The sequence below is a fragment of the Somniosus microcephalus genome, unplaced genomic scaffold (assembly GCF_052327205.1).
Source record: "Somniosus microcephalus isolate GS21.2 unplaced genomic scaffold, FLI_Smic_1.0 unresolved_chr3, whole genome shotgun sequence".
Taxonomy (NCBI): Eukaryota; Metazoa; Chordata; class Chondrichthyes; order Squaliformes; family Somniosidae; genus Somniosus; species Somniosus microcephalus.
The window spans coordinates 38,778,290-38,794,808 of NW_028225181.1; positions in this window are offsets into that span (position 1 = coordinate 38,778,290).

Genomic DNA, 16,519 nt, shown 5'->3' on the forward strand with positions numbered 1-16,519 from the left:
TACAAGAATGCAAGAATGTATGCAAGAGTGCATCAATGCATGCAAGAATGTATGCAAGAATGCACGCAAAAATGCATGCAAAAATGCAAGCAGGAATGCAAGAATGCAAGCAGGAATGCAAGATTGCAAGAATGCATGCAACAATGCACGAATGCATGCAAGAATGTACGAAAGAAAAAAGAATGCAAGCAAGAATGCAAGAATGCATGCAAGATTGCAAGAAAGAAAGAAAGAATGCAAGAAATGAAGAAAGAATGCAAGAAAAAATGCAAGCAAGAATGCAAGAATGTATGCATGAATGCATGCAAGAATGTATGCAAGAATGCACGCAAGAATGCAAGAATGCAAGAAAATTTGCAAGAATGCACGAATGCATGCAAGAATGCAAGCAGGAATGCAGGATTGCATGCAAGAATGCAAGCAAGAATGCATGAATGCAAGCGAGAATGAAAGCATTCAAAAAAGAATGCAAGCAAGAATGCAAGAATGCAGTAATGCATGATTGCATGCAAGACAGCAAGAATGCTTGCAAGAATGCAAGAATACAAGCAAGGATGCAAGAAATCACAAATGCATACAAATTGCAAGGATAAATGCAAGAATGCATGCAAGAATGCAAGAATGCACGAATGCATGCAAGAAAGCAAGAAAGTAAGCAAGAATGCAAGAATGCAAGCAAGAATGTAAGAATGCATAAAAGAAAGAAAGAAAGAAAGAATGCATGCAAGCAGGACTGCAGGAATGCAAGTATGTATGCAAGGTTGCAAGAATGCATGCAAGAAAGCAAGAACACATGCAAGAATGAAAGAATGCATGCAAGAATGCAAGCAAGAATGCAAGAATGCATGCAAGAATGTAAGCGAGAATGCAAGCAAGCATGCAAGAATGCATGAATGCATGATTGCATGCAAGACACCAAGAATGCTTGCAAGAATGCAAGAATGCAACCAATGATGCAAGAAATCACGAATGCATACAAGAATGCAAGAATGTATGCAAGAGTGCATCAATGCATGCAAGAATGTATGCAAGAATGCACGCAAAAATGCATGCAAGAATGCAAGCAGGAATGCAAGAATGCAAGCAGGAATGCAAGATTGCAAGAATGCATGCAACAATGCACGAATGCATGCAAGAAAGCAACAAAAAAAAGAACGCAAGAATGCATGCAAGAATGGAAGCATGCATGCAAGCAAGAATGCAGGAATGCATGATTTTGCATGCAAGCAAGAGTGCAAGACTGCATGCAAGAATGGAAGCAGGAATGCAAGCAAGCATGCACGAATGCATCATTGCATGCAAGACGCCAAGAATGCCTGCAAGAATGCAAGCAATGATGCAAGAAATCACGAATGCATACAAGAATGCAAGAATGAATGCCAGAATGCAAGCAAGAATGCAAGAATGCATGCAAGATTGCAAGAATACATGCAAGAATGCATGGAAGAATGCAAGAATGTAAGCAAGAATGCATGCAAGATTGCAGGAATGCAAGCAAGAATGCAAGAATACAAGTATTCAAGAATGAATGCAAGGTTGCATGCAAGAAGGCAAGAAAGAATGCATGCATGATCTCATCGTATGGCGGTCCACACTCGAGGGGCCGAATGGCCTACTCCTGCTCCTATCTTCTATATTTCTAAGTATCTGTGCATGCAAGAATGCAAGAACGCAAGCAAGGATGAAAGAATGTAAGAATGCAAGCAAGAATGCAAGCACAAATGCAAGTCTGCATGTTAGAATGCAAGCAAAAAAGCAAGAATGCGAGCAAGTATGCAAGAATGCATGCAAGAATGCAAGAAGGAAAGAAAGAATGCAAGCAAGAGTGCATGAATGCAAGCAAGAATGTAAGAATGCAAGCATGAATGCAAGAATGAAAGAATGCATGCAAGAATGCATGCAAGAATGCAAGAATGCCAGCTAGAATGCAATCAAGAATGCAAGAAAGCATGCAAGAATGTATGCAAGAGTGCAAGAATGCATGCAAGTATGCAAGAATGCATGCAAGAATGTACGAAAGAAAAAAGAATGCAAGCAAAAATGCAAGAATGCATGCAAGATTGCAAGAAAGAAAGAAAGAATGCAAGAAATGAAGAAAGAATGCAAGAAAAAATGCAAGCAAGAATGTATGCATGAATGAATGCAAGAATGTATGCAAGAATGCACGCAAGAATGCAAGGAAATTTGCAAGAATGCACGAATGCATGCAAGAATGCAAGCAGGAATGCAGGAATGCAAGAATGTATGCAAGATTGCAAGAATGCATGCAAGAATGCAAGCAAGAATGCATGAATGCAAGCAAGAATGAAAACATTCAAAAAAGAATGCAAGCAAGAATGCAAGAATGCAGTAATGCATGATTGCATGCAAGACAGCAAGAATGATTGCAAGAATGCAAGAATGCACGAATGCATGCAAGAAAGCAAGAAAGTAAGCAAGAATGCAAGAATGCAAGCAAGAGTGTAACAATGCATTAAAGAAAGAAAGAAAAAAAGAATGCATGCAAGCAGGACTGCAGGAATGCAAGTATGTATGCAAGGTTGCAAGAATGCATGCAAGAAAGCAAGAACACATGCAAGAATGAAAGAATGCATGCAAGAATGCAAGCAAGAATGCAAGGATGCATGCAAGAATGGAAGCAAGAATGCAAGCAAGCATGCAAGAATGCATGAATGCATGATTGCATGCAAGACACCAAGAATGCTTGCAAGAATGCAACAATGCAACCAATGATGCAAGAAATCACGAATGCATACAAGAATGCAAGAATGTATGCAAGAGTGCATGAATGCATGCAAGAATGTATGCAAGAATGCACGCATGAATGCATGCAAGAATGCAAGAATGTTTGCAAGAAAGCACGAATGCATGCAAGAATGCAAGCAGGAGTGCAAGATTGCAGGAATGCATGCAAGAATGCGCGAATGCATGCAAGAAAGCAAGAATGCATGCAAGAATGGAAGCATGCATGCAAGCAAGAATGCAGGAAAGCAGGAATGCATGATTTTGCATGCTAGCAAGAGTGCAAGACTGCATGCAAGAATGGAAGCAGGAATGCAAGCAAGCATGCAAGAATGCACGAATGCATCATTGCATGCAAGACGCCAAGAATGCCTGCAAGAATGCAAGCAATGATGCAAGAAATCACGAATGCATACAAGAATGCACGAATGAATGCCAGAATGCAAGCAAGAATGCAAGAATGCATGCAAGATTGCAAGAATGCATGCAAGAATGCATGGAAGAATGCAAGAATGTAAGCAAGAATGCAAGAATGCATGCAAGATTGCAGGAATGCAAGCAAGAATGCAAGAATACAAGTATTCAAGAATGAATGCAAGGTTGCTTGCAAGAAGGCAAGAAAGAATGCATGCATGATCTCATCGTATGGCGGTCCACACTCGAGGGGCCGAATGGCCTACTCCTGCTCCTATCTTCTATATTTCTAAGTATCTGTGCATGCAAGAATGCAAGAACGCAAGCAAGGATGCAAGAATGCAAGAATGCAAGCAAGAATGCAAGAATGCAAGCACAAATGCAAGTCTGCATGCTAGAATGCAAGCAAAAAAGCAAGAATGCGAGCAAGTATGCAAGAATGCATGTAAGAATGCAGAAGGAAAGAAAGAATGCAAGCAAGAATGCATGAATGCAAGCAAGAATGTAAGAATGCAAGCATGAATGCAAGACTGAAAGAATGTATGCAAGAATGCATGCAAGAATGCAAGAATGCCAGCTAGAATGCAATCAAGGCAAGAAAGCATGCAAGAATGTATGCAAGAGTGCAAGAATGCATGCAAGTATGCAAGAATGCATGCAAGAATGTACGAAAGAAAAAAGAATGCAAGCAAAAATGCAAGAATGCATGCAAGATTGCAAGAAAGAAAGAAAGAGTGCAAGAAATGAAGAAAGAACGCAAGAAAAAATGCAAGCAAGAATGCAAGAATGTATGCAAGAATGCACGCAAGAATGCAAGAATGCAAGAAAATTTGCAAGAATGCACGAATGCATGCAAGAATGCAAGCAGGAATGCAGGAATGCATGCAAGAATGCAAGAATGCAAGCAAGAATGCATGAATGCAAGCGAGAATGAAAGCATTCAAAAAAGAATGCAAGCAAGAATGCAAGAATGCAGTAATGCATGATTGCATGCAAGACAGCAAGAATGCTTGCAAGAATGCAAGAATACAAGCAAGGATGCAAGAAATCACAAATGCATACAAATTGCAAGAATAAATGCAAGAATGCATGCAAGAATGCAAGAATGCACGAATGCATGCAAGAAAGCAAGAAAGTAAGCAAGAATGCAAGAATGTAAGAATGCATAAAAGAAAGAAAGAAAGAAAGAATGCATGCAAGCAGGACTGCAGGAATGCAAGTATGTATGCAAGGTTGCAAGAATGCATGCAAGAAAGCAAGAACACATGCAAGAATGAAAGAATGCATGCAAGAATGCAAGCATGAATGCAAGAATGCATGCAAGAATGTAAGCGAGAATGCAAGCAAGCATGCAAGAATGCATGAATGCATGATTGCATGCAAGACACCAAGAATTCTTGCAAGAATGCAAGAATGCAACCAATGATGCAAGAAAGCACGAATGCATACAAGAATGCAAGAATGTATGCAAGAGTGCATCAATGCATGCAAGAATGTATGCAAGAATGCACGCAAGAATGCATGCAAGAATGCAAGAATGTTTGCAAGAATGCAAGCAGGAATGCAAGATTGCAAGAATGCATGCAACAATGCACGAATGCATGCAAGAAAGCAAGAATGCATGCAAGAATGGAAGCATGCATGCAAGCAAGAATGCAGGAATGCATGATTTTGCATGCAAGCAAGAGTGCAAGACTGCATGCAAGAATGGAAGCAGGAATGCAAGCAAGCATGCACGAATGCATCATTGCATGCAAGACGCCAAGAATGCCTGCAAGAATGCAAGCAATGATGCAAGAAATCACGAATGCATACAAGAATGCAAGAATGAATGCCAGAAAGCAAGCAAGAATGCAAGAATGCATGCAAGATTGCAAGAATACATGCAAGAATGCATGGAAGAATGTAAGCAAGAATGCATGCAAGATTGCAGGAATGCAAGCAAGAATGCAAGAATACAAGTATTCAAGAATGAATGCAAGGTTGCATGCAAGAAGGCAAGAAAGAATGCATGCATGATCTCATCGTATGGCGGTCCACACTCGAGGGGCCGAATGGCCTACTCCTGCTCCTATCTTCTATCTTTCTAAGTATCTGTGCATGCAAGAATGCAAGAACGCAAGCAAGGATGAAAGAATGTAAGAATGCAAGCAAGAATGCAAGCACAAATGCAAGTCTGCATGTTAGAATGCAAGCAAAAAAGCAAGAATGCGAGCAAGTATGCAAGAATGCATGCAAGAATGCAAGAAGGAAAGAAAGAATGCAAGCAAGAGTGCATGAATGCAAGCAAGAATGTAAGAATGCAAGCATGAATGCAAGAATGAAAGAATGCATGCAAGAATGCATGCAAGAATGCAAGAATGCCAGCTAGAATGCAATCAAGAATGCAAGAAAGCATGCAAGAATGTATGCAAGAGTGCAAGAATGCATGCAAGAATGCAAGAATGCATGCAAGAATGTACGAAAGTAAAAAGAATGCAAGCAAGAATGCAAGAATGCATGCAAGATTGCAAGAAAGAAAGAAAGAAAGAATGCAAGAAATGAAGAAAGAATGCAAGAAAAAATGCAAGCAAGAATGTATGCAAGAATGCACGCAAGAATGTATGCAAGAATGCACGCAAGAATGCAAGAATGCAAGAAAATTTGCAAGAATGCACGAATGCATGCAAGAATGCAAGCAGGAATGCAACAATGTATGCAAGATTGCAAGAATGCATGCAAGAATGCAAGCAAGAATGAATGCATTCAAAAAAGAATGCAAGCAAGAATGCAAGAATGCAGTAATGCATGATTGCATGCAAGACAGCAAGAAGGCTTGCAAGAATGCAAGAATGCACGAATGCATGCAAGAAAGCAAGAAAGTAAGCAAGAATGCAAGAATGCAAGCAAGAGTGTAAGAATGCATTAAAGAAAGAAAGAAAGAAAGAATGCATGCAAGCAGGACTGCAGGAATGCAAGTATGTATGCAAGGTTGCAAGAATGCATGCAAGAAAGCAAGAACACATGCAAGAATGAAAGAATGCATGCAAGAATGCAAGCAAGAATGCAAGGATGCATGCAAGAATGGAAGCAAGAATGCAAGCAAGCAGGCAAGAATGCATGAATGCATGATTGCATGCAAGACACCAAGAATGCTTGCAAGAATGCAACAATGCAACCAATGATGCAAGAAATCACGAATGCATACAAGAATGCAAGAATGTATGCAAGAGTGCATGACTGCATGCAAGAATGTATGCAAGAATGCACGCATGAATGCATGCAAGAATGCAAGAATGTTTGCAAGAATGCACGAATGCATGCAAGAATGCAAGCAGGAGTGCAAGATTGTAAGAATGCATGCAACAATGCACGAATGCATGCAAGAAAGCAAGAATGCATGCAAGAATGGAAGCATGCATGCAAGCAAGAATGCAGGAAAGCAGGAATGCATGATTTTGCATGCAAGCAAGAGTGCAAGACAGCATGCAAGAATGGAAGCAGGAATGCAAGCAAGCATGCAAGAATGCACGAATGCATCATTGCATGCAAGACGCCAAGAATGCCTGCAAGAATGCAAGCAATGATGCAAGAAATCACGAATGCATACAAGAATGCAAGAATGAATGCCAGAATGCAAGCAAGAATGCAAGAATGCATGCAAGATTGCAAGAATGCATGCAAGAATGCATGGAAGAATGCAAGAATGTAAGCAAGAATGCATGCAAGATTGCAGGAATGCAAGCAAGAATGCAAGAATACAAGTATTCAAGAATGATTGCAAGGTTGCTTGCAAGAAGGCAAGAAAGAATGCATGCATGATCTCATCGTATGGCAGTCCACACTCGAGGGGCCGAATGGCCTACTCCTGCTCCTATCTTCTATATTTCTAAGTATCTGTGCATGCAAGAATGCAAGAACGCAAGCAAGGATGCAAGAATGTAAGAATGCAAGCAAGAATGCAAGAATGCAAGCACAAATGCAAGTCTGCATGTTAGAATGCAAGCAAAAAAGCAAGAATGCGAGCAAGTATGCAAGAATGCATGCAAGAATGCAAGAAGGAAAGAAAGAATGCAAGCAAGAGTGCATGAATGCAAGCAAGAATGTAAGAATGCAAGCATGAATGCAAGAATGAAAGAATGCATGCAAGAATGCATGCAAGAATGCAAGAATGCCAGCTAGAATGCAATCAAGAATGCAAGAAAGCATGCAAGAATGTATGCAAGAGTGCAAGAATGCATGCAAGTATGCAAGAATGCATGCAAGAATGTACGAACGAAAAAAGAATGCAAGAATGCATGCAAGAGTGCAAGAAAGTAAGAAAGAATGCAAGAAATGAAGAAAGAATGCAAGAAAGAATGCAAGCAAGAATGCAAGAATGCATGCAAGAGTGCAAGAAAGAAAGAAAGAATGCAAGAAATAAAGAAAGAATGCAAGAAAGAATGCAAGCAAGAATGCAAGAATGCATGCAAGAATCAAGATTGCAAGAATGCTAGCAAGAATGCAAGAATGTATGCAAGAATGCACGAATGCATGCAAGAATGCAAGCAGGTATGCAGCAATGCAAGAATGTATGCAAGATTGCAAGAATATATACAAGAATGCAAAAATACATGCAAAAATCCAAGAATGCACGCACGAATGCAAGCAAGAATGCAAGCATGGATGCAAGAAATCACGAATGCATAGAAGAATGCAAGAATGAATGCAAGAATGCAAGCAAGGATGCAAGAAATCACGAATGCATACAAGAATGCAAGAATGAATGCAAGAATGCAAGCAAGAATGCAAGAATGCATGGAAGAATGCAAGAATGCATGCAAGAGTGCACGAATGCATGCAAGCAGGACTGCAGGAATGCAAGGTTGCAATAATGCATGCATGAATGCATGAATACATGCAAGAATGAAAGAATGCATGCAAGAATGCAAGCAAGAATGCAAGAATGAGTGCAAGAATGGAAGCAAAAATGCAACCAAGCATGTAATAATGCATGAAAGCATGAATGCATGATTGCATGCAAGACACCAAGAATGCTTGCAAGAATGCAAGAATATAAGCAAGGATGCAAGAAATCACAAATGCATACAAGAATGCAAGAATGAATGCAAGAAAGCATGCAAGAATGCAAGAATGCACGAATGCATGCAAGAAAGCAAGAAAGTAAGCAAGAATGCAAGCAAGAATGCAATTATGCATGCAAGAATGGAAGCAAGAATGCAAGCAAGCATGCAAGAATGCATGATTGCATGATTGCATTCAAGACACCAAGAATGCTGCAAGAATGCAAGAATGCAGGCAATGATGCAAGAAATCTCGGATGCATATAAGAATGCAAGAATGAATGCCAGAATGCAAGAATGCATGCAAGAATGCAAGAAAGAAACAAAGAATGCAAGCAAGAATGCAAGAATGCATGCACGAGTGCAAGAAAGAAAGAAAGAAAGAATGCAAGCAAGAATGCAAGAATGAAAGAATGCTTGCAAGAATGCACGAATGCAAGCAAAAATGCAAGAATGCAAGCTAGAATGCACGAATGCAAGCAAGAATGCAAGAATGCTTGCAAGAATGCTTGCAAGAAAGAAAGAATGCAAGCAAGAATGCAAGAATGAAAGAATGCATGCAAAAATGCTCGAATGCGAACTCATGCAAGATTGCATGCAAGAATGCATGCATGAATGCAAGAATGCATGCAAGAATGGACGAACGCTTGCCAGAATGCATGCAAGAATGCATGAAAGCAAGCAGGAATGCAAGAATGGATGCGAGAGTGCAAGAATGCAAGCAAAAATGCAGGAACAGAAGCACGAATTAATGCAAGAATGGAAGAACACAAGCAAGAATACAAGAAAGAATGCAAGAATGCATGCAATATTGCTAGAATGCAAGAACGCAAGCAAGAATGAAAGAATGAAAGAAAGCAAAAAAGAATGCAAGAAAAAATTCAAGAATGTATGCAAGAATTCAAGCAAGAATGCAAGAATGCAAGCAGAAATTCAAGAATGCAAGCATGGACATATGCAAGCAAGAATGCATGCAAGAATGTATGCAAGAATGCAAGCAAGAATGCAATAATGCACCAATGCATGCACGAATGCAAGAAGGTTAGCAGGAATGCACGAATGCATGCAAGAATATAAGCAAGAATGCATGAATGCAAGGAAGAATGTAAAAATGCAAGCAAGAATGCAAGCAAGAATGCAAGAATGAAAGAATGCATGCAAGAATGCAAGCAAAAATGCAAGAATGCAAGCTAGAATGCACGAATGCAAGAATGCTTGCAAGATTGCATGTAAGAATGCAAGCAAGAATGCAAGAATGTATGCAAGAGTGCATGAATGCATGCAAGAATGTATGCAAGAATGCACGCAAGAATGCAAGAATGCAAGAAAATTTGCAAGAATGCACGAATGCATGCAAGAATGCAAGCAGGAATGCAGGAATGCAAGAATGTATGCAAGGTTGCAAGAATGCATGCAAGGAAGCAAGAATACATGCAAGAATGAAAGAATGCATGCAAGAAAGAATGCAAGAATGCATGCAAGAATGGAAGCAAGAATGGAAGCAAGCATGCAAGAATGCATGAAAGCATGCAAGACACCAAGAATGCTTGCAAGAATGCAAGAATGCAACCAATGATGCAAGAAATCACGAATGCATACAAGAATGCAAGAATGTATGCAAGAGTGCATGAAAGCATGCACGAATGCATGCAAGAATGCATGCAAGAATGCAAGAATGTTTGCAAGAATGCACGAATGCATGCAAGAATGCAAGCAGGAATGCAAGATTGCAAGAATGCATGCAAGAATGCAAGAATGCATGCAACAATGCACGAATGAATGCAAGAAAGCAAAAAAGTACGAAAGAATGCAAGAATGCATGCAAGAATGGACGCAAGAATGCAAGCAAGCTTGCAAGAATGCATGAATGCATGATTGCATGCAAGCAAGAATGCAAGACTGCATGCAAGAATGGAAGTAGGAATGCAAGCAAGCATGCAAGAATGCACGAATGCATCATTGCATGCAAGACGCCAAGAATGCCTGCAAGAATGCAAGAATGCAAGCAATGATGCAAGAAAGCACGAATGCACACAAGAATGCAAGAATGAATGCCAGAATGCAAGAAAGCATGCAAGATTGCAAGAATGCATGGAAGAATGCATGGAAGAATGCAGGAATGCATGCAAGATTACAAGAATGCAAGCAAGAATGCAAGAATACAAGAAAATTGGCAAGAATGCACGAATGCATGCAAGAATGCAAGCAGGAATGCAGGAATGCAAGAATGTATGCAAGATTGCAAGAATGCCTGCAAGAATGCACGCAAGAATGCATGAATGCAAGCAAGAATGAAAGCATTCAATAAAGAATGCAAGCAAGAATGCAAGAATGCAGTAATGGATGATTGCATGCAAGACAGCAAGAATGCTTGCAAGAATGCAAGAATACAAGCAAGGATGCAAGAAATCACAAATGCATACAAGAATGCAAGAATGAATGCAAGAATGCATGCAAGAAGGCAAGAATGCAAGGATGCACGAATTCATGCAAGAAAGCAAGAAAGTAAGCAAGAATGCAAGAATGCAAGCAAGAATGTAAGAATGCATAAAAGAAAGAAAGAAAGCAAGAATGCATGCAAGCAGGACTGCAGGAATGCAATTTTGTATGCAAGGTTGCAAGAAAGCATGCAAGAAAGCAAGAATACATGCAAGAATGAAAGAATGCATGCAAGAATGCAAGCAAGAATGCAAGAATGCATGCAAGAATGGAAGCAAGAATGCAAGCAAACATGCAAGAATGCATCAATGCATGATTGCATGCAAGACACCAAGAATGCTTGCAAGAATGCAAGAATGCAACCAATGATGCAAGAAATCACTAATGCATACAAGAATGCAAGAATGTATGCAAGAGTGCATGAATGCATGCAAGAATGTATGCAAGAATGCATGCAAGAATGTTTGCAAGAATGCACGAATGCATGCAAGAATGCAAGCAGGAATGCAAGATTGCAAGAATGCATGCAACAATGCACGAATGCATGCAAAAAAGTACACAAGAATGCAAAAATGCATGCAAGAATGGACGCAAGAATGCAAGAATGCATGCAAGAATGCATGAATGCATGATTGCATGCAAGCAAGATTGCAAGACTGCATGCAAGAATGGAAGCAGGAATGCAAGCAAGCATGCAAGAATGCACGAATGCATCATTGCATGCAAGACGCCAAGAATGCCTGCAAGAATGCAAGCAATGATGCAAGAAATCACGAATGCATACAAGAATGCAAGAATGAATGCCAGAATGCAAGCAAGAATGCATGCAAGATTGCAAGAATGCATGCAAGAATGCATGGAAGAATGGAAGTATGTAAGCAAGAATGCAAGAATGCATGCAAGATTGCAAGAATGCAAGCAAGAATGCAAGAATACAAGTATGCAAGGTTGCATGCAAGAAGGCAAGAAAGAATGCATGCATGATCTCATCGTATGGTGGTCCACACTCGAGGGGCCGAATGGCCTACTCCTGCTCCTATCTTCTATATTTCTAAGTATCTGTGCATGCAAGAATGCAAGAACGCAAGCAAGGATGCAAGAATGCAAGAATGCAAGCAAGAATGCAAGAATGCAAGCACAAATGCAAGTCTGCATGCTAGAATGCAAGCAAAAAAGCAAGAATGCGAGCAAGTATGCAAGAATGCATGTAAGAATGCAAGAAGGAAAGAAAGAATGCAAGCAAGAGTGCATGAATGCAAGCAAGAATGTAAGAATGCAAGCATGAATGCAAGAATGAAAGAATGTATGCAAGAATGCATGCAAGAATGCAAGAATGCCAGCTAGAATGCAATCAAGAAGGCAAGAAAGCATGCAAGAATGTATGCAAGAGTGCAAGAATGCATGCAAGTATGCAAGAATGCATGCAAGAATGTACGAAAGAAAAAAGAATGCAAGCAAGAATGCAAGAATGCATGCAAGATTGCAAGAAAGAAAGAATGCAAGAAATGAAGAAAGAATGCAAGAAAAAATGCAAGCAAGAATGCAAGAATGTATGCATGAATGCATGCAAGAATGTATGCAAGAATGCACGCAAGAATGCAAGAATGCAAGAAAATTTGCAAGAATGCACGAATGCATGCAAGAATGCAAGCAGGAATGCAGGAATGCATGCAAGAATGCAAGAATGCAAGCAAGAATGCATGAATGCAAGCGAGAATGAAAGCATTCAAAAAAGAATGCAAGCAAGAATGCAGTAATGCATGATTGCATGCAAGACAGCAAGAATGCTTGCAAGAATGCAAGAATACAAGCAAGGATGCAAGAAATCACAAATGCATACAAATTGCAAGAATAACTACAAGAATGCATGCAAGAATGCAAGAATGCACGAATGCATGCAAGAAAGCAAGAAAGTAAGCAAGAATGCAAGAATGCAAGCAAGAATGTAAGAATGCATAAAAGAAAGAAAGAAAGAAAGAATGCATGCAAGCAGGACTGCAGGAATGCAAGTATGTATGCAAGGTTGCAAGAATGCATGGAAGAAAGCAAGAACACATGCAAGAATGAAAGAATGCATGGAAGAATGCAAGCAAGAATGCAAGAATGCATGCAAGAATGTAGGCGAGAATGCAAGCAAGCATGCAATCATGCATGAATGCATGATTGCATGCAAGACACCAAGAATGCTTGCAAGAATGCAAGAATGCAACCAATGATGCAAGAAATCACGAATGCATACAAGAATGCAAGAATGTATGCAAGAGTGCATCAATGCATGCAAGAATGTATGCAAGAATGTATGCAAGAATGCATGCAAGAATGCAAGAATGTTTGCAAGAATGCACGAATGCATGCAAGAATGCAAGCAGGAATGCAGGATTGCAAGAATGCATGCAAGAATGCATGCAACAATGCACTAATGCATGCAAGAATGCATGCAAGAATGGAAGCATGCATGCAAGCAAGAATGCAGGAATGCATGATTTTGCATGCAAGCAAGAGTGCAAGACTGCATGCAAGAATGGAAGCAGGAATGCAAGCAAGCATACAAGAATGCACGAATGCATCATTGCATGCAAGACGCCAAAAATGCCTGCAAGAATGCAAGCAATGATGCAAGAAATCACGAATGCATACAAGAATGCAAGAATGAATGCTAGAATGCAAGCAAGAATGTAAGAATGCATGCAAGATTGCAAGAATACATGCAAGAATGCATGGAAGAATGCAAGAATGTAAGCAAGAATGCATGCAAGATTGCAGGAATGCAAGCAAGAATGCAAGAATACAAGTATTCAAGAATGAATGCAAGGTTGCATGCAAGAAGGCAAGAAAGAATGCATGCATGATCTCATCGTATGGCGGTCCACACTCGAGGGGCCGAATGGCCTACTCCTGCTCCTATCTTCTATATTTCAAGTATCTGTGCATGCAAGAATGCAAGAACGCAAGCAAGGATGAAAGAATGTAAGAATGCAAGCAAGAATGCAAGCACAAATGCAAGTCTGCATGTTAGAATGCAAGCAAAAAAGCAAGAATGCGAGCAAGTATGCAAGAATGCATGCAAGAATGCAAGAAGGAAAGAAAGAATGCAAGCAAGAGTGCATGAATGCAAGCAAGAATGTAAGAATGCAAGCATGAATGCAAGAATGAAAGAATGCATGCAAGAATGCATGCAAGAATGCAAGAATGCCAGCTAGAATGCAATCAAGAATGCAAGAAAGCATGCAAGAATGTATGCAAGAGAGCAAGAATGCATGCAAGTATGCAAGAATGCGTGCAAGAATGTACGAAAGAAAAAAGAATGCAAGCAAGAATGCAAGAATGCATGCAAGATTGCAAGAAAGAAAGAATGCAAGAAATGAAGAAAGAATGCAAGAAAAAATGCAAGCAAGAATGTATGCATGAATGAATGCAAGAATGTATGCAAGAATGCACGCAAGAATGCAAGAATGCAAGAAAATTTGCAAGAATGCACGAATGCATGCAAGAATGCAAGCAGGAATGCAGGAATGCAAGAATGTATGCAAGATTGCAAGAATGCATGCAAGAATGCAAGAATGCAAGCAAGAATGCATGAATGCAAGCAAGAATGAAAGCATTCAAAAAAGAATGCAAGCAAGAATGCAAGAATGCAGTAATGCATGATTGCATGCAAGACAGCAAGAATGCTTGCAAGAATGCACGAATGCATGCAAGAAAGCAAGAAAGTAAGCAAGAATGCAAGAATGCAAGCAAGAGTGCAAGAATGCATTAAAGAAAGAAAGAAAGAAAGAATGCATGCAAGCAGGACTGCAGGAATGCAAGTATGTATGCAAGGTTGCAAGAATGCATGCAAGAAAGCAAGAACACATGCAAGAATGAAAGAATGCATGAAAGAAAGCAAGAACACATGCAAGAATGAATGAATGCATGCAAGAACGCAAGCAAGCATGCAAGAATGCATGAATGCATGATTGCATGCAAGACACCAAGAATGCTTGCAAGAATGCAACAATGCAACCAATGATGCAAGAAATCACGAATGCATACAAGAATGCAAGCAGGAGTGCAAGATTGTAAGAATGCATGCAACAATTCACGAATGCATGCAAGAAAGCAAGAATGCATGCAAGAATGGAAGCATGCATGCAAGCAAGAATGCAGGAAAGCAGGAATGCATGATTTTGCATGCAAGCAAGAGTGCAAGACTGCATGCAAGAATGGAAGCAGGAATGCAAGCAAGCATGCAAGAATGCACGAATGCATCATTGCATGCAAGACGCCAAGAATGCCTGCAAGAATGCAAGCAATGATGCAAGAAATCACGAATGCATACAAGAATGCAAGAATGAATGCCAGAATGCAAGCAAGAATGCAAGAATGCATGCAAGATTGCAAGAATGCATGGAAGAATGCATGGAAGAATGCAAGAATGTAAGCAAGAATGCAAGAATGCATGCAAGATTGCAGGAATGCAAGCAAGAATGCAAGAATACAAGTATTCAAGAATGAATGCAAGGTTGCTTGCAAGAAGGCAAGAAAGAATGCATGCATGATCTCATCGTATGGCGGTCCACACTCGAGTGGCCGAATGGCCTACTCCTGCTCCTATCTTCTATATTTCTAAGTATCTGTGCATGCAAGAATGCAAGAACGCAAGCAAGGATGCAAGAATGTAAGAATGCAAGCAAGAATGCAAGAATGCAAGCACAAATGCAAGTCTGCATGTTAGAATGCAAGCAAAAAAGCAAGAATGCGAGCAAATATGCAAGAATGCATGCAAGAATGCAAGAAGGAAAGAAAGAATGCAAGCAAGAGTGCATGAATGCAAGCAAGAATGTAAGAATGCAAGCATGAATGCAAGAATGAAAGAATGCATGCAAGAATGCATGCAAGAATGCAAGAATGCCAGCTCGAATGCAATCAAGAATGCAAGAAAGCATGCAAGAATGCATGCAAGTATGCAAGAATGCATGCAAGAATGTACGAAAGAAAAAAGAATGCAAGCATGAATGCAAGAATGCATGCAAGAGTGCAAGAAAGTAAGAAAGAATGCAAGAAATGAAGAAAGAATGCAAGAAAGAATGCAAGAATGCATGCAAGAGTGCAAGAAAGAAAGAAAGAATGCAAGAAATAAAGAAAGAATGCAAGAAAGAATGCAAGCACGAATGCAAGAATGCATGCAACAATAAAGAATGCAAGAATGCTAGCAAGAATGCAAGAATGTATGCAAGAATGCACGAATGCATGCAAGAATGCAAGCAGGTATGCAGCAATGCAAGAATGTATGCAAGATTGCAAGAATATATACAAGAATGCAAAAATACATGCAAAAATGCAAGAATGCACGCATGAATGCAAGCAAGAATGCAAGCATGCAAGCAAGAATGCATGCAAGAATGCATGAATGCAAAATTGCATGCAAGACAGCAAGAATGCTTGCAAGAATGCAAGCAAGGATGCAAGAAATCACGAATGCATACAAGAATGCAAGAATGAATGCAAGAATGCAAGCAAGAATGCAAGAATGCATGGAAGAATGCAAGAATGCATGCAAGAATGCACGAATGCATGAAAGCAGGACTGCAGGAATGCAAGGTTGCAAGAATGCATGCATGAATACATGCAAGAATGAAAGAATGCATGCAAGAATGCAAGCAAGAATGCAAGAATGAGTGCAAGAATGGAAGCAAGAATGCAACCAAGCATGTAATAATGCATGAAAGCATGAATGCATGATTGCATGCAAGACACCAAGAATGCTTGCAAGAATGCAAGAATACATGCAAGGATGCAAGAAATCACAAATGCATACAAGAATGCAAGAATGAATGCAAGAAAGCATGCAAGAATGCAAGAATGCACGAATGCATGCAAGAAAGCAAGAAAGTAAGCAAGAA